Source organism: Notamacropus eugenii, chromosome 1, assembly GCF_028372415.1.
Source record: "Notamacropus eugenii isolate mMacEug1 chromosome 1, mMacEug1.pri_v2, whole genome shotgun sequence".
Classification (NCBI taxonomy): domain Eukaryota; kingdom Metazoa; phylum Chordata; class Mammalia; order Diprotodontia; family Macropodidae; genus Notamacropus; species Notamacropus eugenii.
Genome location: NC_092872.1, coordinates 230,095,498 through 230,122,935, shown reverse-complemented (window position 1 = coordinate 230,122,935; position 27,438 = coordinate 230,095,498). Strand labels below are relative to the sequence as shown.

The 27,438-nt window shown below is 44.0% G+C and overlaps 1 protein-coding gene across 17 annotated transcripts in view; it reads left to right on the top strand.

Annotated features, from left to right (window-relative positions):
• Positions 1-27,438, top strand: part of ZMIZ1 (zinc finger MIZ-type containing 1) — a 439,750-nt gene that overhangs the window by 290,541 nt on the left and 121,771 nt on the right. The window contains exon 1 of one of the 17 annotated variants that reach the window (XM_072628056.1): positions 12,404-15,647. The exons of 14 other annotated variants lie outside the window; for them this stretch is intronic. The gene's annotated coding sequence lies outside the window, so the exon portion shown is untranslated. 2 more of the 17 variants (XM_072628058.1, XM_072628057.1) reach the window with 2 other exon arrangements.

Sequence of the window (27,438 nt, the reverse complement as noted above, 5' to 3'; positions counted from 1 at the left end):
AGACCATCCTACCTGGAATCTCATCCAGGAAGTTGGCTGACAAAGCAAGATTCTCCAAAATTCCAAGGGCATTTTCTACCCTGAGGATATCCGGGGCTGGGCAAGACTTAAATAAAGTTATCCAGGCAGCAATTAATTCTGGAGGAGAGAGTAAGCCAGGTAAGAGGATTAAAGCTCAGGGATCCTTGGTCCTAAGAAGGTACTTAGCATTCTCCCCCTCTTACTGGTAGGGCCCCCTACAAGGAGAGATTTGGGTGGATTGGAAGGTGTGAAAGTGAAATGGATCCTGGGCTTGGCTAGGCATTGGCTGACTTGACACTAGAGTTTTTGAAAAGGACTCTGGATAGTCCAAACTGAACCAAAGGTTGAATGAAAGGAGGAAATCAGGTTGTAGTCGATGGGTCATTCAAGGGACAAAAAGCATTTAATAAGTGTGCCAGGAACTGTACTAAACCCTGGGGGTATGAAGAAAGGCAGAGGCCACATTCTAACATGTAAGTAACTGGTACATGCAAGATATAAAGGATAGATAGGTGAAGGTAATGGGGGGGTGCATTAAGGCCCCCCTGCAGAATCTAGAAAACTACATGATGGAAGTGATGGTATTCCAGGCATGCTTGGGGGACAGCCAGGACAAAAGCATGGAAGACAGCAGGCAGAACAACGTTTTCAAGAAATGCAAATATGCCAAGATGCCTAGGTGTGTGAAGGAAAGTAAGGTATAAGAAGACTGGACAAGTAGGAAGGGGCCAAGCATTTAAATCTCAGATCATGGATGGCAAGCTGGAAAGGACCTCAGGGTCCATCCAGTGTAACCCCTTTCTCTTTTATAGGCAAAGAAACTGAGGAAAGTTAAGTAATGTGTCCAGAGTTACCCAGGTAATAAATGACAGTGCCAGAATTAGAATCCGGATCATTAGACTCCAAGTCTAGCACTTTTTCCACTTCTGAATTATAGAACATTTTAAAAGAAATCTATTACATTCACTTATATAATTAAATGCACTTGTAATCTAATCATTTCCTATCTTGAGTGATTTTTGGCTTCTTGAAAAGTCTTTGGTTGAGGATCCACCCAGTGCATTGGAGGCCTTTTTGTAGTTCTCTGACTATCTCAGTACCAACCCTCGGAGTATGGATCTGCCATTTCCCCCTCCTGCTATATGACTGCACCACATGGCCTCTTCCATGTGTCATTGACATTGAATTCTACACCACTGCTCCCCCACCAACTCATGCCTGGGTCTTGGCTAGGCTACAACCTCCCTAGGTGCACCATCCCATTAGCCTTTGAAAGCTTCCTTGCTGCACAAGGCACCACAAAGGCTCTGACCTACAAAGACAGAACCCAAAAGGGACATCTTTCCATCTTCACCCTGCAGAAGTCATCTCCAATTCTTCTTTTACAGCATAGATGCTCTTGGAAGTAAAGAGCTGTACTCGTATTGACAGAAAGTGCAGTTTTCTCTAAAGAATTTCAGAGGAGGATGGAGGGGGACCCTCCAGGTCCTCCCTTCAATTCAGTTCTGAGCCTGTATTTTCTCCATTTTTTTGTGGGCCAGTCATTTTGGTCATATTTGACTCTTTGTAACCCACTTTGGGGTTTTCTTGGTCAAGATACTAGAGTGGTTTGTTATTTCCTTCTTCAACCCATTTTATAGATGAGGAAAACTGAGGCAAACTGGCTTGCCCAGGGTCACACAGCTAGTAAGTGTGTAAGGCCAGATTTGAACTCAGAAAGGATGAGTCTTCTTGACTCCAAGCTGGGACTCTAACCACTTTGTCACCTAGCTGTCCTGTCTCCATTTAAACAAAAACAAAAACCTGAACCCTACTTTAATGAAAAGATTAGACTCCGTTTGTAATTAGCGTATTTATTGAATGCAAATAGTATTCAAAAACTACTTGTTCTATTGAGTATGTTAGTTATCCACCCCTCCCCCCCCAGTTGTAGTTTGTTTACTTCTTATCAAGCTTAATTAGCTCCCCCACTTTTCTGGTGGGGTTGAGAATCAGCCAAGGTCCAGTTAAGCCCAGACTACATCTAGACTATCATAAATTTGAATTAATTGAAATCACATCCATTTGGATTCCATTCTGCACTGGTGTTTAGGAACCCAATGTACCAAGTGGGATGGTTGGGGGAAAGGAGGAGCCTGGATTTAGGAGTAGATATAGCAAGACTTTCTGCTAGGTGGTCTCAGAATGGAGGGGGTGGGACCAGAAGGGAAACCTCAGACAGAAGCAGAAAGCTGGGTTAAAGATGGCTGGCCTAATTGGAAAGGGATGCCATTTTGGGTGCTTTGGTGGGGAGTGTTCAAAAAATGAGAGGACAAGTCCAGGAGCTGGATTCTTCTTTCTGTGGGAGGGAAATGAAAGGTCCCAAGGGTGATTGTGGAGGAGGGGTTGGCTTTTTTCCCCTCATCAGAAGCTGATTTCCTACTTCACCCTTTGCTCTCTCCCTGTGCATTCCCCAGTTGGAGCTGAGTTTCCTTTGGTTTGGGAGAGAGAAGAGCCACAGAGGTGATCGAACCCAGTCTGCCTGCTTTGTCTCTCCAGGGCCTGCCTCTCTCTCTCTCTCTCTCTCTCTCTCTCTCTCTCTCTCTCTCTCTCTCTCTCTCTCTCTCTCTGTCTGTCTCTCTCTCTCTCTCTCTCTCTCTCTCTCTCTCTCTCTCTCTCTCTCTCTCTGTCTCTCTCTCTCTCTCTGTCTCTCTCTCTCCCTCCCTCAGTCCCTCTTTGGTGCTGCATCTTTCTCTGTCTCTCCATTTAGTTCCTTCTTTCATGGCCACCATTCCCTCCAAGACTGCAGGATGGAGTTTGCCTGACTTTTGTCTCTAGGGAGAAAGCTTGGACCAGGAAGGAGGAGCCTGCCACAGCCCTTGACCATTATTGTCCGCCCTCTGTGGGCCTTGGAAACTTTCCAGAGTACGCCCAGTGGACAGAGTCTGTCAGCTTCCCAGGGAAAGTGGGCCTGTACTGTGAGAGAGAGTGGTTTGAGGCAACCCTGACCCTTCCTTCACCAAGTCCCACCCCCAGCTCTAAACTTGCCCAGGGGCCTTTATCGTGAATGTATGTCCTGAGGGGTGGGGTGAACAGACCTGGCTATCTCTTCTTTTCCTCCCCTACTTCCAAGGACCCTACTGGGATAAGATCCTCACTCTTTCTCCTCTATGCACATTTTAAAGAGCTGTTTCTGCCAAGCTCTGGAGGCCACCCATGGCCCCAACTGAACTCTCACACCCTCCTCCATAGGGGAGACAGCAGCTATCTGGGCCATGTGTGGTCTGGGCTTTGGAAGGAGAGCCAGCTTAGCCGGTTTGGGAGAAAGGAAAATGAGCAAATAAGGAAGCTAAGAGACAGCTAGATGGAACAGAAAGTGATCTGGGTTGGAATCCTGGCTGTCACTTAACTTCTGGGTCACCTTGGACAAATGTCCTAACTTCTCTGGCTGGAAAGTGATGAGTTTGCCTATTTGCTTTGTGGATTTGTTTTTCTTTTTCAATAGAAGAAAGTGTAAGGGAGAGAAAATCGATTTTTGTTCACTGAAAAAAGCAAATTAAAAATATATATGAGTTTGTGCTGGGTGGTTTCTAAATTTTCATTGAAGGCTAAAATTATCCTATGATCTTGCAGGTCACGGGTTCTTAATCCAGGCTCTGTAAACTTTTTTTAAAAAACATTTTTGATGATTATTTCACTATATAATTGGTGGTGGTGGGGTTTATAATGTCATATATTTTATTTTCGATAATTAAAAACATTATTCTGAGAAGGGGTCCTTAGACTTCACCAACTGCTAGAGAGGTCCATAACACACACAAAAAAATAAATTACATACTCCTGCTGTAGAACAGTATAGATAGAGAGTCGTCCTTAACGCCTAGAAGACCTGACTTCAAGTCCTGCTTTTGGCCCATACTGGCTGCGTGACCTTGGCCAAGTCTTTTAACCACTCAGTATTCAAAACAACTCTCTTAAGACTGCAGTTGCAGAGAATGTGAGTTGGTGCCAAACTGCATTGCTAGAGGGAACTCCCTTACCTGGGAGCCCCCTGTTCCAATGAAATAAAAAATCGAGGCCCTATGCCTATCCCATGTTCTCATGACTGAAAATAATTTTGACATGCTCAAGATTGCCCAGTTAGTGGCAGAGCTGGGAGCAGAAGCCGGGTTCCTTGACTGCTGGCTCTAGACTCAGAATCTAGGGTCACAAGCCATTGAATTTGACTTGTACAAGAATCCCCTGTATGTCCAATCACTTTTGCTTGAAGATGTCGCCTGAGGGGGAACTCAGTACTTAACATGACACCCCATTCTGTTTTGAGATAAATTATTATTGTTCAGTCACTTTTCATTCCTGTCTGACTCTTCCTGACCCCATTTGGGGTTTTCTTGGCAGATATACTGGAGTGGTTTGTTATTTCCTTCTTCACCTCATTTTACAGATGAGGAAATTGAGACAAACAGTGTTGAGTGACTTGATCAGGGTCACACAGCTGGTAAGTATCTGAGGATGGATTTTTGAACTCAGGAAGATGTCTTCCCGACTCCAGATCAGACTCTATCCACTGTGCCACCTGGCTGCCCTTGAGATAGCTTTAATTGTTATGAATTCTCTCTGTCTGCCTCTCAAGGGATGGAACTGATGACATCACCTTTAAAGGTTTGCAAATCCCTTATGTGATGCAAAGACAACCTTCCAGAAGGGTTTCCAAGGCACCAGTGTCTGATTTGTTTGGAAAAAAATAAAACCTGTGCTGCAAAGAGATTTTCACACAAAACAAAGGATATGACATATAGGTGAAAAGAAACTCAATCTTACAGAAGACTTTCCTTTTAATCTGACCCAAATCTGAGGTGGAATTTTCCCTCTGTTGCATAATCTAGACATCATGTCTGAGAACTAACGCTTCACATCCTTTTGGGGGCAAGTCTGGAAATCACAGGATCGGGGTCCAAATCCTGGTTCTGCTACTAACAAACTGGGAGATGTTGAGTAAATCTCTTTTTTTCCCTTCTGGGACTCAGTTTCCTCATCCATAAAATGAAAGGATAAGACTTGTTGACCTCAAAAGTGCATCCCTACTCTTAGCAGTCTGTAAATCTATGAGTCCAAATGTTAATCAACAAGCCTTAATCGCCTACGAGTTTAGAGGGCCTAGTAGATGTTGAGAACAGCAGAGATTCAGAAGCAGATTTAGACAAGGTCCACACCCCCTCCCCCAAGGAAGATGAAGTTGGGGAAGTGGGAATGAGGTAGATGAGGGAGAATAATGAAGGACCATGCACAGGATTTTCGAGATTCCTGTCTTAAGCAATAGGAAGCCATTTATAGATTTGCTTTTAGCACGAATGTGATGTGCTCCCAAATCTCTGTGTTTCATACTGTGATCCGCAGCATTGTAGGTAGAGCTTGGCCATCAGTGATAAGTTTATAGGAGTCTTTTTATTCTTTTTACTTTTCATTTTGGTCTTTGCATTGATAAGGACCTTATATTCAACACTCTATTTTTACAGATGAATACTCAAAGGGCCCTCTCCTCTTCTCCTTTTCCTCTCTCCCTTGGAGATCTCATCAGTTCCCATGGGTCTAATTATCTTTATGGAAATGAATCTGGAATCTATATATCCATCTCTTAATCATTCTCCGCCTGAACTTCAGTCCCACATTGCCAAATGCCTGTGTGCATCTCTGGCTGGATGTCCTATCAGCATCTCAAACTCAACATGTCTCAAATGGAGCCCATCTTTCCCCCAAATTCTCCTGTTCTCCTAATTGCACTATTTCTTTTGAAGGTACCCCCATGTCAGCCAGGTTTGAAGCCTGAGAATCACTCTTTAGTTTTCCTGTTAGTGTATACATACACACACACATTCCATGTCATTCCCACTCAGGAATTCTCAATGGCTCCCTATTGCCTTGCCTCTGGGATAAAATGCAATATATGTAGCCTGGCATTGAAAGCTTTCCACAATCGTGCTCCTTTTTACCTTTCTGGTCTTATTTCATAGGACGTCCTTTTGTGTGCTCAGTTCTGACCAAACTGACCTACTTGTTGGTCCCCAGGGTTGACATTCCATCTCCCACATTGGTGCCTTAGTCCCTCTTGCTCCTGATGCACACCTTCCTTATCTTTCCTCCTCAAGGAATCCCTAGCTTTCTTCCAAGTCTAGGTCAGGTGCCACCCTAAGGACTCTCTCTTTCTCTCTCATATTCTCTCCCACAGTGGCATCCAAGCTCCTCACAGCAGGAGCTCTTTTGTTATTGGGTTGATGTGTTTGTTTTTTTCATTTTTGTCTCTCAATCCATTCTCCTACCACAGTGCCTTGGATATAATAAAGAATTATTATATGATTCCTGTGTATACTTTAAAAATTATTTTTGAGCTGAAAGTGAAAACAGATCAAATGTCTCTGCATCCTTTCAGCCCTGCACTACATATATGAGAGTAGATTCTGACAGCATTTGTGGGGGGTGGAGAGGGAAGCTGGCAGGCTAGGATGAGCAGTCAGGACACATGAAGGCGCTAATGCCCAGGGGAGGGAAGAGGAGGAGAAAGGAGAGTTGGGAACACTGAAGATGCATTTTGCTGACTTAAACATTCTTTTCCAAGGGCTAGTCTTGCAGAGGAAAACTGCTTCTGTGCTCAGGATTGATGAGAACATCCTACTAAGAAAAAAAACAAAACACAAAAAGCCTCCAGTAGCTCCACTGATGCTTACAATAAAGCACTGACTCCTGACTCTGCCATTCAAAGCCTTACACAGTCTGACTCCTGAGTGTCTGGTTGGCATCTCATACTGTATATCCCCCCACCCCATCCCCTATACCTTGTTCATTGCTTACCTTCCAGCCAACCAGTGCTACTAGTATCCCCTATTCTAGGCCTGCCCTTTTCTCTCACTTTGCCTCTCACTCTTCCTTCAGATGACAACTTGTACATGAAGTGTGCCAACCAACATCCCCTCCATACACACACACACACACACACACACACACACACACACACACACACACACACACACACACACACTTGATCCCACCTGGTACAGAGAATTGCATCCTCTTCAGATTTCTCATATAATTTTGTGTGAACATCTCTGTAGCACTTTTCTTACTTGATATTCTATTAATTATTTTTAATTATTTGTGTACTTGTCCTGTGCCTCCTTCTAGACTATAAATCCCCTAAAAGCCTCTTCTGTCTTTGTATCCCTAATCCCCAGAACGTGATCTGCACATAGTAGGTGCCTAATAAATATCTGTTTAATTTACTTAGTTGAATTCTACTGGAGGGCTAAAAAACAGCTGGAGATAGATTCTGGCTCTTTTGAGGATCTGAGAGTTTATTAGATAAAATTATACTATTATTTATTTCTTTGGGTTATAGTTTTAGTGTACCTCAAAATGCAGATTATTCTTGGAGGGTCAATATTTGCCTTGAGTTTTAATGACTGGATAAGATTTGGTTGGGTACAGGAAAAGGGATGGAGAGGGGCAAGGGAACAAGCATTTATTTAGTACCCACTGTGTGCAACAAGTATGTTAGGCATTCTACAAAAATCATGTCATTTGATCTTCACTACAATCCTGGGAAGTAGATGCTATGATCTCCATTTTACAGTTGAGGAAACTGAGGTAGAGGTTAAGTGGCTTGCCCATGGTCACATAGCTAGTTAGTATCTAAGTCTGGATTTGAACCCAGGTCTTCCTTAGTGCAGTGTGCCACCACATTGCCTCTAGAAAGAGGGAGGGTAGTTCAAAAGTGGAAGAATGGTATACGAAATGGCATCCAACCCAACCCTGACCATCTTTAAATGAGGCTGTACCTTGGCTATCCCAGTTATTTCTGCAGAGAAATGATGGGAGATTTATAGGAAAAGCTTGGAGTTCAGAAAGAGGAAGGACATTGAGAGGATTGTTTTATTTGTTCATCTTCTATCCTCTCAAAGGCTAGAGGATGGATATAGTCTGAGCCAATTCTGTCTTCTGACCCTGCCACTGAACCGAAATTATCCTCTCCAAGGTGACAGCTGATTTAGAAGCAATAGGCTGAGTGGACAGAGCCTTGAATTCAGAGTCAGAAGATCTGAGAAATCCTGGCTCTGTCACAGATGAAGTAGAACCTCTGTTTCTTCATCTGTAAAAAAAAAAAAGGGTTTGGACTAAATTATCTCTAAAGTTCCTTCGCGGTCTCAGTCTGGGCTTCTAACCCTAAACCATTCTATCAATAACAGACTGACATGAATTAGTGTTTGTCCTTACTGTCTCAGAACTCACTAGTTCTGGTCAGGAGAAGGTAGACAATTCAAAGCAAATTACCAGCTCTGCCATTCTGCTCTTGATCCACGAGAAAAGAGTCCTGTACGTGGAGTCAGAAAATTTGGGTTCAAATCCCATATCACTTTATTTCTCTGGGTCTCAGTTTTCTCATTTTGAAAAATGAAAGAGTTGGACTCAGTACCTTCCAGTTCTAAACATTATGTTCTCTTAAGCCAGTCCTGGATTTCTTTCCCACTCATTCAGATCTCTGCTCTTCTCCCCCCACCATCATCCAGGTGGTGTTTGGTTTCCTGGAAGGAAGAAGGATTTTCAGCTAAATGGTTGCTAACCTTTCTTTCTTTTTTTTTTTTTTTTATTTTCTTTGTTCCTCCTCTCCCCTCAAGGGACTCTCTCCACTCTATCCATCACTGACTTCCTTCTATTGGCCTGGCGACATCCAGGTTACCAGCAGATATAAGGAAATAAGGTTGTTCCTCTGTGTTGCCTTTGTCTCTCTCTGGCTCCCAGATCCCTCTCTCTTGGGGAAAGAAAGTGCAGGCCAGCATCACCCCCTTGAAGCTTCTGTACTTGTTTATCTTGTTCTTTCTCCTAAACACACGCAGACTAGGAAGTGATATAACTGCATATATTTCAATTTCCTCTAGGCTCTGTGTGGTCTTCAGCCCAACTCTCAGATGTTGGCCCCAGATGTTTAAAATCACTTCCTTCCAATTAAACGTCTGTTGTGAGATGAGGAGGCGAGGGTCCCACATGTGTCTGAAGGGCCAATGTGTGTGTAAACGGTCCTTGTAATAGATAAAATGAAAACTTCTCCCTCCTGATGCACAGACGGCAAGAAATGGGTCTGTTTCTTGAACTCCATGGGGGAAACTGAGTGGTAGTTTTAAGGACATCTTTTTATTGTTGACTTGGTTTAGAGCAGTGGTTTAATGGAATGAAAGGATTTATTGGGTATCCCCATCCCATCTGGGGAGGGGGAGCCATTCCTTTCCATTGGATCCCAAATTGGACTGTTTTATCAAGGGAAATTTGGAGAGTGAACAAGGCTGAAATATCTTGGGGGAAAAAAATGTTTCCCAATAAAACAGATACTGAATGAGCTCAAGCTAAGTCCAAATTAGTAAGGGTTAAAGGAAAGAGGATGCTCTAGTCGAAGATGAGACCTGGGGAAAGGGGAGAGAAAGCTGAGAATTGGGAGAGGGGAGGACTGAGCCATAATGCCCCCCATTAGAGCAAGCAGAATGGACTGTGGAGTTGCTGTTTAGAAGTTCTCTATTTCAGAAAGGTCCCATATATATCAAAATAGTCACAGCAGCCCTTTCTGTGGTAGCAAAGAATTAGAAGTAAAGTAGATAGTCGATTGATTGAAGAAAGGCTGGACAAATTGTGATACATGAATGTAATAAAATATTGATGCACCATAAAATGACAAATATGAATGAATGAAAAGCACATATATTGTGCTAAATCTGGGAACACAAAAACAAAAATAAAGATATTCTCTGCCCTTAAGGGTCATACATTCTAATAACACATATAGGGGAGTGGTATATAAAGGACACTTGGGCCAGAAAATTGTGGGGATAGTAAATGGAATCATACAGGAAGAGATTGACACACCCCTTCCAGGAACAATGACAGAATTAATTTGATGACTGATCTAGAACTGAGGAGGTGGGGGTGGGATAGGGGTGCCTGGTGGCAAGAGAACTGGTGAAGAGGTCAGGGAATAGGTAATAAGATGAAGCATTTCTGAGGCCTGCCAGATGAAACCCTCATCAGTCAGAAAAACAGGTCTTGGGGCAATAGTTCTAGAGAAGAAAACATCTTTTTTTTACTCAAAGATTTTCAGATTTCTAGGGCTTACAGGGATCTCAGGGATCATCTAATTGAATCCCTTAGTTTGAAGGAGATACAAGGGACCACAGAGGGGAAAAGTCAGTATGATGCGGTCAAGTTAGAGACGTGCAGTTAGTAACCCTGGTAGAACTTCTAGTCTAGAATCCAGACAACCAAACCCAAAGCCAAAGGTTTTCCTTTTTCTACTTCCATGGAAATACCACCATGCCTGACACCTCCATTCTAACTCAGTAACAGGCCAACTGTAGAGAGTACTGACTTAGAGGGAAGAAGACCTGAGTTTGAATCCTACCTTACATACTTCTTGTGTAACCATGGGCAGGGCACCTAACCTCAGTTTCCTCATTTGTAGAAATAAGGAGGTTAGATTCAATGACCTTTAAACTATGATCCTATATTCTTACAACGAGTCAATCTTGGGAGGCACTGATCTATTCCAGAATAGCTCATTTCTCCCAGGTACTATGCTGGATGCCTAAGATAGAGATATAAAGAAAGAAAAAACTCTTACTCTGAAAGAACTTACATCTATCAAAAACAGGGTGCCAGGAGACACTGAGTCTCACTAGCATCTAGGATGGGAGGCCAGATGCTGAAGTCCCTGATCAGAGGGAGAATAATGTAGAATACCATTTAGAGATGATTGGAATCCAGCCTTATGTGAAAGAGAGACCTACTGTGCCCAAGAGCCAGCCCCTCTCATTTTTTTCCTCATTGGTCCTAATAGCTGATTGGGAGCACTCACCTGGGCTGTGAGATGTTGCATAAGGCAGTAACTCTTCTTTTAAGCCTGACCTAAAATATAACATCCTTCCACTTCCCCTCCTTTCCCTACCCTCACCCTTTGACTTTCCCCAGACAAATGACCAAGCGCCTGTTTGCTCATCTCCAGGCCCAGTGTCTTCAAAGAGCCTATTGTCTTACAGTGTTGATGAGACATACATAAATAACTAAAGGGAAAGAAGGATCAGAAAAGTTGAGAGGCAGAAACCAACAAGCATTTCTAAGTATCTACTGTTTGCCAAATGCAGAAGTACAAAAGGCAAAAGTTTAAACACCCTTGACACGATTTTATATTCTAACAAAAAAAAAAAATGCTGTGGAATCAGAGAGAAGAAAGAGATCGCTTTGCCTAGGAGCAGAGATGGGGGCAAAAGTGAACACTGGAGAAAGCTACATGAAGGCAGTCGAATTTGAACAGGGCCTTGAATGATGGATAAGATTTGCACAGATAGCCTTGGGGATAGATAGCTCAGGAATTCCAGACAGGCACTGACATAAGCAAAGTCATTATGTTAGGGAGTGCATGGGGGTGTTTAGGTAACTGCCACTTGCCCTTTGGGGCTAGAGTATTTAGTGAAGGAAGGTGAATGCTGAAAAGGTTAGAAAGAGATTAGGTCTTGAAGACCAGGTTGAGCCTTTAGATGATAAGTAACCATTGAAACTTTTTGACCTGGAAAGTGTTAAACTGGTGATTGGAGAGCTCTCTTTACTCCACTTTCTGACCGTGGTAGGACACAGAAGAAGTAACAGTTGGATTTGGAACCAGAAAACCTGGATTTGAATCCAGGCTCTTGTCATTTACTAAGTCTCAGGTCTGGGGCAAATTACTTCACCATCTTGGACATCAATTTCTTCATCTGTAAATTGAGGGGAGTTTGGGTTAGATAAACTCCAGAATTCCTTCTAGTTCTTACTTACATCCATGATCCAATGTCAGTCAACAAATTCTAATTGCTCCTAATTGGTTCCCAGCCAAGTCCCATATGTTTTAAGGAAATAAAAAGAAAGAACAGTTCCTGCCAAACTGGAGATGGGGAGGCATAAACTCATGTAATAAGTGTAGAAATAAACTGATGATGCATAGAAACACTCTCCAGTAGAGCAAAGTATTCATTTGGTTTTGGTATATACCATTAGCAAATGTATTCATTGCTATTCCCTTTACTATCTCCAGCCTTCTTATCTTTGAGTAGCCTGGTTCTCTATGTCTGGAATGGTCTTCTCCCTCACTTCTTTCTCCTAGGATCCCCATGACATCACCCAAAGCAGTAATGTCAAATCCCAATAAAAATGGAGCCACTAAAGCATACATAAAGATGCTTATGGGTTCCATATTGAGATAGAAAATAACATTAACATTATGTTCTGTTTTTATTTTGCTTATTTGTTATTTTACTTTTTTATTTTTATTCGGTTTTATTATTTATTTTGTGTTCTATTTTCATTTTGTTTTTATTATTTATTTATTATGTTCTAATTTTTATTTTGTATTTTTAATTTTGTTAACTATTTCTCAACTATTGCTGGCTGTGTATTTGACACTTCTGCTCCAAATTCAACTCATATAGCAGCCTTTCCTGACCCCACCTCCCCCCAGCTGTTAGTACTCTCTACCCCACAAAGAATTTATATTTGTTCTCTCTATTTTGCATATACCTTAGTTATGTCTAAAAATGTCACCCCATTGAGGGCAGGAACTATTTCACGTTTTGACTTTTTAACCCCATCACCAAGCACAGTGAGTAAGCACACAGTAAGTGCTTAATAAATGCTTGTTGAATTGAATAGATTAGTGTAATATAAGGTTCCAAAGAAGGTTAGAGTACTGCTCCAGAAGACTTGGGTGCAGCTCCTTTCTGTGATTCATACTAGCTGTGCTACTGTGCCTCTCAAATCCCCCCCAAACTCTCTAAGATTGTAAATTTCAGAGCATCACCTGCATGGGTAGAAGGGATTTCATCAATCCACATGGATGGATGGATGGATGGATGGATGGATGGATGGATGGATGGATGGATGGATGGTACAGACAGCAGAATGCTTCTTTGATCTCCTTTGATAAGGCAGATACTGGACCAATCCTGGCCAGCTTCTATCTTCACCTTCTCCTCTCAGCCACCAGCTCAAGTTCTCATTCTCTCTGTCAAAGTCCCGTCCACAGGATTAGAGCCAGAACTAAGAATGACGATGGTAAGATCTGGAGTAGAGGCTGTCTAAGCCAATAACCAACATTATTGATGACTTCCAGATCCCAGTGCCATGCCTGGCTGGAGGTCCTTGTTTCCATGTTTGTTATGAATTATGTATTGGGCAGGAACATCTTGGGCTTGGAAAATTCAGAAGGAAGCAATATTTGGTTTAGATTTTGTTTAAGGAGTGGGGAAGAGAATTGGGAAAGGCAGTAGAGTGCCTAATGAATCGCTTCCCATTGATTTCCCAAGTTGCTTTTGAAGGGATAGGATAGAAAAGACAGACTTGGTTTTGTGGCTCAGCAGCAGAGGGTATTGGGTGCTTTATTACTTCCCTGCGGAGGAGGTCTTGGCGGAATAATTCTAAATGGGAATGTGTGGACTTGACATTTGCTCCCTTGATTTTGAAATGTAGTTTTCCCAGTAGCTGCCTGTTTTTGACTGTCAAAAAACCTGCCACCTCCCTGTTTCTAGGCTGAAGAGTCTAGTGTTCCATAGGATTTCATGGTCATAGAAAGTCGTAGGGTGGGAGAAACTCTCAGAGACCAGCTAAGCTACCCTTTATCTTAGCAGATGGGAAAACCGAGGCCCAGAAAGGTCATAGCACTGTAGAAGGGACCTTGGAGGTCATCTAGTTCAACCCTGTAATTTTGCAGATCAGCGAACTGAGTCTAGAGACTTTAAGTAACCTGTCCATGATGAAATGGTGGCAGAACAGAGTAGAGACCAGGTCTCATATGTCCCGACCTGGTACCCCTCCCACAATACTAGTCTCTGGGTTCTTAAAAGAGCAGCCATGTGGACCTTGGGTATTCTGATGCTGGTCAGAATGAAAGAGAAGAGTGGAAATGCTTCAATTTATAATAATTTAATACCAGTTCTCTACTGCCTCTTCTCTATTGGGTTGGTCTCTTTGAATGCAGAGTGGTATCTGGCCCTGAAAATATTCCTGACTGCTGGAAGAGAGTTAGTGCAGTTGTTTTAGCAGAGATTGTTCTGTGTGTGTGTGTGTGTGTGTGTCTGTGTGTGTGTGTGTGTGTGTGTGTGTGTGTGCTGATAGCTTAGGCAGACATCCTGGAGCACTACCTCCTTCACAGCTGAGCAGGTATAGAAGTAATTCCTGAAGGTAACCAGTACTAATTGCTACTTTGCTGCCTGTTGTCAGGTTTACCAAGCATTAGATGGCTACCCCAATCCTAACGTGACCCAAGATAACCTAGAAAGCTAGAGTCTTGGGGGAAGGGCAATAAGTAGAAATGTCAGAACTTGAAAATATTTGTTGAATGAAAAATGAATTCAGTGACTCAGGACATCCAGTCCCTATGATGGAAGAAATAATGATAATGGCTAACATTTTACACAGATTATTGCCTCACCATCCCTGTGAGGTAGGTTCTGTGGATATCAGCCCCATTTTGCAGAACAGAAAGTCAAGATTCTGAGAACATTCTTAGGATTACAAATTTAGAATCAGAAGGAACCTAAATGAACATGTAATCCAGCCCCCTCTTTTTGCAGATGAGGAAAATGAAGTCTAAAGAGATTAAACACCTTGCTCGAGGTCACAGAGATAATAATGAACAGAGCTGGATTTGAACCCAGCCTTCCAAACCCAAATCCAGGATTCTTTACACCATACCAGGTTAAGTGATTTGTCCATGGTCATATAGCTAGCAACTGTCAAGAGGCAGGCTTTGAAGCCAGATCTATCCTGACTCTGGGTCCATCCACATATGACCTGCATCCCCACCCCACCCCACTTGGCAGGGGTTCATTAATGTCATCTTCTAGGTACTTAGTGGCCCTCCCCCACAGCATCTGTCTACTCCTGACCCTGCCCAAAGCAGGAGAGCTCTCCAGGGTCTTCCAGATGCCTTAGGACTCTTAACTCCGACCTAGCTCGGATCAACCAAATAAACAAACTCCTGCCAAGTAGAAGCTAGTCCTGCTGCCTTCTTCTGCCTTTTAAGGGGAGATACCGTCTCGTGGATTCTCTGTTCTCATTATTCTGTTTAGCTCAACTCCAAGTAACCTTCTGTTTGCATCACCCTCTTTCAGAAGGGGTCTGATGGCCCGAGGTATGGACAGAAAGCAACCCTGTCATGGGAGATAATGGGGGCAAGGGGAGAGAGCCCCCTTTTGACTCCTGGCTGCCCAGACGCCAAAGTGGCTTGAGTAGGGCTTTTGCAAAAATGACTGACCTGGTACATACAGCAACCCCACCCATCATAAGAGAAAGAGGAGCCGATGGAGACAGAAGCTGTTGCCTTGTTCCCCACCCCACCCCCACAGACCCGCGCACACAAAGTCACATCGCCCCCCCCACTCCTCTTCTTAGCTAGTGGAGAGGTCTGGCCGGAAGCTAGGCGGGGAGGATAAGGACAGGGCTTGAATCAGCCCAGCTCTCTACTGAGCGAAGTGAGCTGCAGGCCGGCGGGCCGGAACCACCCGGGGAGATTTTCCTTCCTTGTGCCTTCAGCCTGCAAAGTCTCCCCCACCCCTCCCGGATGGAGTTGGTTTGATCCTGCCAAGGTGGGTTCCGCTTGAAAGGTTCCTGGAGTGCAGAGAAAGGATCCTCTTCTCCGAGTGCGCTGCCTGACGTCTAACTGGGATGAGACTCTGATTTATGGCTAGCCCAGGCTCACAGCAAGGAGGAGAGAGAGACAGAGAGAGAGGGAGACAGAGAAAGAGAGACAGACAGAGAGAGAGGGAGACAGAGAAAGAGAGACAGACAGATACAGAGAGAGAGGGAGACAGATACAGAGAGACAGACAGACACACACAGAGAGGGAGACAGAGAAAGAGAGACAGACACACAGAGAGAGGGAGACAGAGAAAGAGAGACAGACAGACCCAGAGACAGACAGACAGACAGAGAGAGAGAGAACAGATCTACCAGACTATTGGTCCTTCTGGCGTTCTGGGTACTTGTAGTCCTGGGCCGGCAAGACATCCATCCTGAAGGTAGCGCTCTGCCTGCTGATTTTCCTTTCCATCTTTTCTTGCCCTTCCTAATCATTTTCCCCAGGGTCTGAGTGTCTCACGCACAAGCACAGTGGTCATTTTGGTAGGTTAGCAAAGCACCCAGCTGTGCTAGCTCCTGCCTTACTGGATGGCTGCTTAATGAAATATTCCTTGAATTGAATTAGCCTCCAGAAAGGTTTTTGCTCACTTTCCTTCTTCAGTCACAAGAGGGTGGGGTTGGGGGGTGTCCAGTTTTGGTTTTCCTTTTGATTCCATCCTTGTTCTACTCCTGCCTCTCTGTCTTTTGAGGACTTCTGCTTTGGTGTTTTGTAAATGTGGTCAACCCAGTTACTTGTCTGGACCATTTAAAGGGGGCAACTCAGTCTGAACTGGGGGATAGCACGAATTGCTTAGTATTTTAGAATTGCGGGTTTTCTTGCTTCCAGATACATGCAGTAATAGAAAATAGACTGACATAAAAAACAGCCTAAAAGAGGTTCTGCCTCTAGGGAAGAGTAAGAAGGATTTGTAATTTTATCTTCTCAAAGGTCTAGCCTCAACTTTCCTGGTTTTAAAGCATTTGAAAAGTCCTGTTTACCCTTGTAGGCTCTTTTTTTGTTTGTTTGGGGGTTTTTTTTTGGTTAACATTGGGCAGCTTCCAGCCTAATTGTGTGTAGATGTGGATTGGATGGTACAATAATGGAAAGAGTCCTGGATTTGATGTGAGAGAATCTGGGTTCAAATCCTGGCTTTGCTATTTAATTAGCTGTGTGACTTTAGGCAACTAACTTTCCTGACCTTCACTTCTGAATCTGTGAACTTCAGTGCCTGTAATGCCCAAGCTCCTTCCAGCTTGAAATCCAAGCTCCTAAATTACTGTGATCTTATGCCTGCTGGGGTCCCTTCTGGCTCTGGTATGAGCTACGTATGTCTGTCTGTATGTCATTCCATGTGAACTGTGACATTCAGTAACAGTCATGGAAGGTTTTACTGTAGTCCCCAACATAAACACCATAAGTACTTGTTTCTTAAATGACTAAAGAATGTCTTTAATTTTTTGAGATGGACATCAAGGAGAGTCTTGATTTCTTCTTATAACATGACTCCTGGTGCCCTTCTCAGAAAGAGAATCCTGGTTCCTTCATGAACCATCGGTCTGATCTGGGCTGGTGTTTTTAATGTTCTCATGTAGTGTTCTTCAAGTTGATGGGATTCCAGTCTTGGGAAAAAAAGAACATGTTTTTCATTTCTACACACGGACAAGAACCAGAGGCTCATGGCAAGTTGTTTTGAACATTCTTGCACAATGAGAAAAATACATCTCTTTTCATTCATCTCATTCTGGGTGAATAATACCAGTAATTGCCATCTTCTCAAAGTATGAAACAAACCCTGAGCAGTGTAAGAGAAATAAAGGGACCAGCCCAGATTAGTTGTTGGAAGCTATCAGGCATCCAATCCTCATCCTAGATTGATTAGCTTTTCTATGCCATCTCTAGTTTCCTGGTCCTCACTTTACCCATCTATAGAATGGGATATATCATCCTCTCACAAGAATATCCTTTAGAATATGGGTGACATGTTCTGTGTGTCCCCAAAAATGTAATAATTAAGGATTGATTGTACTATAGCATCATTTTCAGATTACAACTCTTTTAGATAAGAATTATTACCCAGAAATGCCTATCTATACAATGTACTATAGCATACAATAAGTTTTGGGGATTTTTTTTTCTAGTCTCAACAGGAAATGTTTGTAGGATCGTAGATTTATAGATGTTATGATTTACATAAGTTTATGATTTGCATAAATCAAGGATTTACAGATTACTTAACAGAGTCCCGGGGATGCTAAGTGACTTACCCAAAATCTCAAAGGTAGCAAATATCAGAGAGAGATTTTGGGCCAAAGTCCTTGTTCCATTCCCTGGCTGATGCTCTTTCTACATTATCGCCTCCCTATATTGGGCCATGGTGGTTAGTAGTTTTATGATATAGACTATACTTGGTAAACTCACCACCAGAACAACTTTTTAAAAATATTAAATTATTGTTCATATTTTTCTAAACATCACCATCACTTGTCAATGAGCCTTCCACCTTCAAAGAACCTTTCCTTGTAATAAAGTACAATCAAGCTAAACAAATCAACACATTGGCCATGTTGTTCACCCACTTTAAAGGAATGTTTAATGCAATAAAATATATTGAAATGATACTTAATTTTTGAGAATTCATTAGGCCCTTGACTTTTGTGGTTTAATTTTCAGATTAAACATGAGAGTTTTATTTGCCTAATTGGACCTATTGTGTTATTATAAGACCAATGTATTCAAAAAGAAGGTTAGAATAAAATATTACCAATTCCTGTAGTTTCTATAATGTCTCAAATACAGTAGACACTCAATGAATTTTTTTTAAATGAAAGAATGAAATCATAAAATATGAAGGGACCTCTAAGTGCTGAGAGTGTTGTTATGCATAGCTTCGGTAGTAAGGGCAGATATTTTTGGCTGAGATTACACTTCAGCTGAGCCTTGAAGTAATGGGTGAAATTTGAGTTAGATGAGAGCATGTAGAGGTATTCTTCTACTGCACACCTAAGGACCCAGAGAAGAATTTTGTCTGGTTTTTGGCCTGAAATGGTAGGGAGGGGCAAAGATTGGGAGAGAAAGAGGGATGAATTTCTCCTACATGACACTGTTCTTGTCTAAAATTCAGCAAGTTATGAAGTATGAATTAATCCATTTAACTCGAGTGAAAGTAGAAAAGCCCATGACAACTCTGTTTCAAAATGTCATCATAGAAAGTGATATTTCAAATGGCAATGGGGTGGGATTAGAGTCCTGTTGAAGATTTATGTCACACAAGGAATAAGGACATAATTTCAAGATAAGTGATTTGTCTAACGCGCTTCCACTATGAAGGCAAACAGTTATTTGGGTGGCTTTAAGAAAGATGCTGAGGCTGAAAAATGGACTGGCCCTGGTGGAGACTTTTGAGGTGTGGAAAGGTGGAGATTTGAGAAGCAAGCCTGGTGGGGAAGAAATAACATTTAATCAGCTCTCCAGTCGGGGCTGAGGAAAGAGAGGGGAGGGAGGGGACTAGAGGGGGCTGATAATCCCAAACAGGAGATGAGCCCCATGTGAGCTGGCGTGGAATGAACTGGGACACTAAGTTCCTTGTCCTGACATTCCCTGAGGGAGATGTTGGACAAAATGCGAGTGTCCACCTGGAAAACCTTTTGAGTTCTCTTCTCTAGCTCTAGAAATAGGACATTTGGACAAATCACTCCGCACTCAAGGCCCTACATTTCTGCATGTCTAAAATGAAAGGCTTGGATCAAGAGAACCCGAGCTGAAAGGACCCTTGCAGGCTATTTGGGCCAGCCTCATTCTGTAGATAAGGAGACTGAAGACTTAGGGAGAAGTGAAGTAACTCTTGTTCTGCAAGATTTGAACCCAAGTTCTCTGACTCCAGAATGAGTGCTTTTTCCAGTTTACCACATAAGATCTCCGCTAAGGTTCTAGGATTCTCTGTCCATCCTTTATTTCTTCCTGGTAGCAAGTGCAACCTATTATTTTGCTACCAATATTCAAATCATTTCCACAGGTGGTTGGTAGCAGGGACACGGGAATCAGGTGCAAGAGATCTCGGAGGTAGTCCAATCCACGCCCTTTATTTTTACAAATAAAGAAAGTAGGCAAGGGGAGGTTAAATAATAATAGCTTTAATAATAGTAATGTACATTTCTATAGTGCCACTGCACTATGCACTTTATCTCATTTGATCCTTACAATAATACTGAAGGTAGGGGTTATAATTACCCCCATTTTACAGATGAGGAAAGTGAGGCAAGGAGAGGTTAAATGACCTGGCCAAGGTCACAGAGGCAGGGTGAGCCCCAGAGAGGTGGCTGAGGGCAGTGATGGGTATGGGGGAGGGAAGAGTGAAAGCATTGTCAGCCTCTGGTGTGTGTGTGTGTGTGTGTGTGTGTGTGTGTGTGTGTGTGTGTGTGTGTGTGCGCGCGTGTGACATCTGGTCAGCTTCAAGGGTCCCCTGTGAGTTTGCTCCCATGGTGTGCCTGGGGGCTGGAGAGGAGACACTGCTGGCCGCCTCTCGGTGGGGCGCCCAACCCTGCTGTTTGCGGGGGGGAAGGGCTTCCCTGTGCTAGTGGCCAAGGCCACAGGATGCTGCATCTGGAGGGGGTGGGCTGGCCAGGCCGGCCTGCAGCAGCTTTCAACCTCCCTCCAGTTTTCCCCGGCGGGTCACATGGTCCGCTGGTTCTGTGTGTCTGTGTCTGTCTGTGCCCCACGTGCGCGTGCAGTGCGCGCACACGCTTATCCTGTACAAGACTTCAGAGATTAGAGCATAAGGGGCTGGGGAGGGGGTGAGATGGAGAGGAAATGGAAGGACCATGTCACCTTCGCTATGGAAATGCCATTGCAGCCAGAGGTCTTTTTCTGCCCTTGGCCCCCACCGAGAAGGGCACCCACCCCTTTACTCCTGGCTTTAGCCCTAGGAATCGCCCACTAATAAGGCACCTGGCAGGTAGCCTTCCCCCAGGCAGGTGGATAGGGAGGCTTAGGGTTAGTCTCCCCTCCCCTCCTTTCCCCGCGGTTACCACCTAGCTCAGGCACTCTGCACCCCCAGCAGCATTCAGAGTATGGCCTGGGGTACATTTTTAATGTCCCCTTCCTGGCCCCCAGCTGGCCTTCTAGTCTGAACCCAGCCAGCCTTTCCTTCCTGGACTCATTAGCTGGTGTGGTTTGATGCTCTTAGCTACTCAAGGCTCCTAGGGTTCCCTAATCTAAAGACTTTCCAGCCCCCTGGGCTTTCGACATGATTTGTTAGACACACTCGAACAAGTGTTGCCTCCAATTAATGGATGGGGTGGGGGTGGGAGTACAAGGGTTGCCGGAATGTTAGCCACCTCTAGAGGAGGCTGGAGCTGTGCTTTGTCCTGAAACGTGCCAGCCCTCCCTGTAAGTTTGAAATGTGAGCCTCCTCAAAATTCTCTCTCTCTCTCTCTCTCTCTCTCTCTCTCTCTCTCTCTCTCTCTCTCTCTCTCTCTCTCTCTCTCTCCTTCTCTCTGTAAAGTGGTTGTGTCTGTCTGAAAACGTGTGTGTGGCGTGAGAGTGTGTGAGAGTGGGTGTGTGCAACGCTCGCGTGGTGGGAGAGAGAAAAAGAAATGGATCACTAGAGAGACAGAGAAGCACCCCATATCTTTGGCACACAGCCGAGGTGAGATTTTCCTTTATTTATTTGGAGGGGAGGGCGATCTTCTTCCTCCCCCCCTAAAAAAGAAAGGAAGAAAGAAAAGAAAAAAAGAAATGTGTCTGATTTTTTTTCCCCTTAAGAACCACCCTTCATCCAACCCCATCCATGTCGTTCCCACCAGGGGCATTTAAACCAACCCATGTGCTAGCTTCACTGGGGAGCCCTAGACGTGGTACCCACCAAGCCTGGCATCTCTCTCTCTCTCTCTCTCTCTCTCTCTCTCTCTCTCTCTCTCTCTCTCTCTCTCTCTCTCTCTCTCTTCTCTTTCCTCCCTTCTACCCCCCTCTCTTCCTCCCTCTCTCTGTTTCCCCTGTTCGGGGCTGCTCAGGGACGTGTGAAGTTTTCTAGCTTAACCCGATTCCCTTTATTGTCTCTGGAGGATTGTCGCCCGAGCACAAACAGGCTGCTGGCAACCGCGGCAGCGGCCCCATTAGCAGAGCCTCCATCTGTGATTGGTTTTGCCTGGAAACTCGGAGACAAGCGATGAATAATTGATGTGTGTTGTGCAGTAGCTGGACAGGCAGAGAGAAAGGAGAGAGAGAGAGCGCGAGTGAGCGAGCGCAGGGTGCCCTCTGAGGAGGAGAAAGCAAGAGGGGAGCAGGGGCTTGAGAACAGCTTCTGGCTGCCTTGTGTAGAGACAAGAAGACTGCCCTCCCTTGCAGACTCTCAGTCTTTGTTCTGCACTAGCTGAATTCTGCCTAGAACTGTTTGTTCCCAGCCATATGTGGCCCTTTCCCCAGCAACAGAAGCGAGAGGGGAGGACAGGAGCACTAGTATGAATGAAGTGTGACTTGTGGGTAAGTTGAGGGGGGGAAGGGAGGGGGAAGAAGGACAAGGGTTGAAGGTGGGGAAGACTCTGGGGTGCTAGGGATGTGTCCTCCAGCCTGACTGAGACTGTGTGTATGTGAGTGTGAGCTTGTGTGTGTGTATGTGTGTGTATGTGTGTGTCTGTGTGAGACAGAGGCAGAGATGGTGCATTGTGGGTAAAGCAAACCCTGTGTTGCATGTTGTCAGATGGAGAGAGCACAGCCCAAGAGACTGAAAAGGCGGACTTCCATAGAAAAGTGGAACATATTTGCATACAGTTACCATGTATTGTGCCTCCCTCAACAAGCTGTACAAAGCTGGCTAATTTTATTCTTTTCCTCGGAACCTCCTTCATCTCAGAAAAAAAAAAAAGGTGGACTGTTAAGCAGGCATTTTAAAAGGCTTTTCCCTTAACCTCTGATCATTTCTTAAAACCTGTACCCAAGGCATTCATAGCACGTCTCAAAACTTTAAGCTGTCTGTACTGTCAAAATGTTGTCTGAATGCTCCCAGAGGAATAAGTACCTGGTGATGTCACCATTTCAGTCAGACTGTCTTCTGCAAATCCTTGCCACGTAAACCCAGACAGACTTCTGACAAGTGTTCCCAAGGAAGCTCCTAGCAGAGGGGTCATTTTGGCATTTGGACCAGTCTCAGAAGTTGGCAGGAAGCTTCCTGGGTTCTCTCAGCACCATGGAGGCTGCCTATCCTTAAGCAATAGGGTTAGAAGTATCTGTTTAAAAACCTTAAGAGAGTATTTCATAGAGTTGGAGTAAATGGAGAGGGAGAAAGGGGGCGGTGGTATGAGAGGGGTTGGGAGAAAGATTCCTTGCAATGAAATCAAAGCATGCAACTTAGATATTTGGATTACACATCATGACAGGCATCCAGTCAGGACTGGAGTGAGATGAAGGTGAGGGCAATGAGCCACCCCAGGCAGCTTTGAAAGCTTGCAGCCTCCTGGCAGATGGCCAGCCTAGGAACAAGACAGGAATTAGGGCTGTGGTCATCTCCCTCCATGGTCCTTGGCCCTAGGAACAAAATCTGTCCTTCTCCAGAGGGGCCTTTTATGAATATTTGGAGAGGATTCTAGCAGCAATGTCATGACTGCTTCTATCCTTTCCAGTCTGGCCCAAAGGCCCCCAAAGGAGTAGCAGATGAGTAAGACGGTACAGTCTTGCTGTTGGTGGGAGAACAGGTGGGCATACTTGGCAGTCCTGTCTGGACAATTATTTTCTTGTGGGGGGGAGGTCATGTTGGAGACGACTCAGTGCCAAGATACCCTTGGCTCTGGAGACATCTTTCCTTGGCAGCTGCCAGTAGAGTTAAAACATCTTAAGGGATTGTGTAGTCTTAAAGACTAATGTGGTATGGAGGCCAAAAATGATAATGAGTGGTTGACACCTTCCCGCAGAGTTGGAAAGGGGAAGTCTTTTGCATTCAGGTTAAAATGGCACATGTTGTGTTCTGTTTGTACCTGGCCATACTCCACACACCATAAGGAGGCACTTCATTTGGAGTGTTCCCTGTCAGGATCTACCTTGTAATCACTGTGTGAGATGTGGTGTTAGATGCTCAGAGGCCCCCTTCTAGTTCTAGACTTCTATGGTTCTAGACCAAGAATGTCTCAAATCTTGTGCTCATGGCAAAGAGTGGAAGTTTTTTCCCCATCCCCTGTGGAAAACTTGTCTTCTCCCTCCACATCTGTCTGAGGAAGGTGACCTGGGACCCAGGGTGTGGTGAGGTCTGCTCCAGCTGCTTTGTTAGTTCCCTTTTTCAGAGTGTCAGTCTGGGTGACCAGCATCGATTGGGTTAGATGAAAGTTGTCATCGTGGCTATTTTTACTTTGGACTTCCTTAGTGAGAACCAACCAGATGATAAGAATTTGTACTCCCTGATAGTAACTAGAAGCTTGGAGGAAAGAAAAAAAATTTTTTTGACTTTCAAAATACCAAGAATGCTCTTGCCTTTGCATAGCAGGAGTATTTTTCAGATTTTTCACATCTGCCATCACATCTGATCCTCATCAAAGTCCTATCAAAGAGGTAGAGAGCAGATATTAATACTCCCTTTTGGCAAAGGCAGAAACTGAGGCTGAGAGAGATTATCGAACTTGTCCAAGGTCAGATGGCTAATTAGTGATGGAGTTGGGAACAGAATTCAGAACCTAGCCCTGCCAGACCCACCAGAAATAAGGCAGAAGTAGGAAATGTTTCTCTTCTCACCTCAAGACCCGGCGTGGAAGAGAAGACATTTCATTGAGCATTATCCCCTAGCATTAGTCGAGGTAAAGGGAGGGGACAGAATGGGTGGCATTGGGGGCCCCTGGGCAGTCCGTCAGGTCTCTCTGTAGACTACCTGAGTGCCTCCTAGGCACCAATCAATATGAAACCATCAATTGATCGGGCATGAGGATGGGAGCCAGGGGACTGGCTCCAAGTAGGGTCCTCGGAATGGGAAGATGTGCTTTGACTGAGTTAGAGGGGAAAAGCCTTCCAGCATGAGCATGGTGTTTATCCTTAATCGATCTCACTTTGGTCCTGAGGGGATTTGCTGGTGCCTGTCTGTGGGGAGATGCCTTCCCTAAGGGTTATAAGTTGTTGGAGAGGTTAATGGTAACCACAGAGTACTGAAGGAACCAAGCCCAAGGAAAGCATGGAATCGTTACACAGGCTTTAAGACTGAGAAGGCTGCAAAATTTAACTGAGAGGAAAGCAGCAATCACCATGCTTCCTCTAGGTCAGTTCTTAACCTTTTTTGTGTGGTGGACTTCTCCAGCAGACTGGTGAAAACCCATGGATCTCTTCTCTGAATAATGCTTTTAAAGAGATTACAAAGGACAGCCATTATATTGAGTACAGTTATTGTATTTTTATGCAAGGTAACAGAGCACAAGTGAGGAACTCTGCTCTGTAAGGTGGTATTTAACTATGCTGTGCTAGAGCTGGCCATTTTTCTACTCAATATTCCTTCCTGACGGTCCCAGAGATGGTTCTCTCACAGCAGCATTGGAAAGATTTTCTACAGAGACTACAACTTATATGTATGCTGCATGTTGACAAGGAAGTTTCCTCATGCAGTCTTAGGAAATGGTGGTGAAAGCATTGTTATCCCCATTTTACAGATGAGGAAGTTGAGGCTTAAATGGGGCAACTTGCCAGATTCCCAGAGCCAGAATTTAAAGTTAGCCCTCGTCCTGGTTCTGGGTCCAGCAGTCTCTCTTTCCCAGGTTAACATTGCCCCTTTCTGTGCAGCAGGAGCATGCTGACTAAAAACCTTAAAGCCACCATGATTGCCTTAGACTTCACAAAGCTCTTTCCTGTCCATTATCTCAGCTGAGACTCTTAGCTGTTCCCAAAACACCCTGGGAGGTAGACCGGGCCATTAGACCATTAACCCCCTTTGACGGCTGAACAAACTGAGGCTGAGAGAAAGAGAGAGAGAGATTAAGTGACTTGCTGGAGTTTACACAGGAAGCCAGTGGTAGAGCTGGGAGTAAGTAAAGAGTGTCATTGCTCATTCTTCCATAACACATTGCTTCCTGTAGGAGAAGCATTCTTACTTTAGGGTTTAAAAATAAACTTTGTTCCCCTTCCCCCATCTTCAGCCCTAAACAGTGATCACAGGAAAGAGAAGGATTTGGAAGAGATTTTTGGGGGAAAACAATGTTATTCTTTTTGTTCATTGTTAAATAAGAAACCTACGAAGTCACTTAGTAACTAAAAAGTATTATACATTCAGATTGTTGTGGCTGTACATTTTAATTCATCAGAGGGGAAGAAGCATCTCTCTTCTTCATGGAATTTATGTGTATGTATGTATGTATGTGTGTATGTGTAGATATATATACATATATATGTGTGTATATATACATATATACATATATACATATATATGTATATGGTCAGCCTAAGTAGTGATATCCCTATCAACTGATACACTTGAGCTCCAAAGATTACCTTCTCACGAAAAGATAGGGAAAGAGGTGACCAAGCACCAATTCTTTGGAAAAGAAACAGGCAATTTTAGTGGATGGACTCAAGCTCAAGGTGAGTCAGTGGTGTGATATAATGGCAGCCAGTTGTCTTGTAGAGTGTTAGCATATTCAGGGCTACAGGGGTGAGAGCCCTGCTACACTCTACTCTAGATAGATTAAATTTGGAGTGTTACACTTGGTATTGGGTGCCACATTTTAGAAAAGACACAGATAAACTGCAGTGAGTCCAGAGAAAGACAGTGCAAAAGGGTGAAGAGCCTTGAGAGCATGCCAGGTGATGATTAGAAGAAGGAAATAAGGTGGTGTTTACAGAGAAGCCTTAGTAGAGATATGATTTCTGTATTCTAGAATTTGAAAGGTTATCATGAAAAGGAATCATTAGCCTTGTTCTGCATGGTCCCAGAGGTCCCTGGTGGTAGCTGCAAAGAAAGACATTTTTGCTCACTATAAGGGACAGTGTCTTGAAAATGAAAGGACAGTGGATTGTCCCTTCCAGAGTCCTCCCAATAAAGGATCAATTCCATACCTGCACTGTATCATAGAAAAGATTCATATTCAGGTCTGGTTCAAACTAGACAGCCTCTGAAACCTCTTGCAGTTCTGAGTTTCTAGCCTCCAGAAGAGCCAGAGCAGATTGTTGGATGGATAAGAAAATGGTTGTGTTGGACAAAGATGCTGTCTCTGGAAGCCCTGTTACATGACATTCCCAGGGGGGATTTTTTTTTTAAAGACTCAGTCTCCCTATCTTGCTCATGCTGGAAGCACAGTGGCCTCTTGCAAGCCCAACCCCAAAACTGTTCGACCAGGAAGCTTTTAATCTGTTCCATTTCTGGCCTGGATCAGTTTACCCATCCCTAGGCAGTCCTCTACTCCCAGGATTTGCTATATTGGTGCTGCACATAATGCAGACACCCAAATAAACTTTGACCGCATTGAAGCTCAGAACTCCCCAACTCAAGCAATCCATCAGCCTCAGCCTGTCCAGCAATAGGAACTACATGCACCACCATGACTTGGCTGAGAACATTTTTTTTAATGTTTTATTAGTGCCTTTTGTGCTTAAAACAAAATATACACACACATACTCTCCATCTTCAGATTGACCCTTCCTTCATGACAAAGAAAAATAATTTAGGAAACATCCATTATAGAACCTTTGTCTGAGAGCATATACAGTATCTACCCAGTAGTTCCTCACCTCTTTGCTCTGGCAACAGTGTGTTCCATTACTTCTCCAGAACCTCTAGGGATTTTTCCGTTGAGTACATAGTAGTG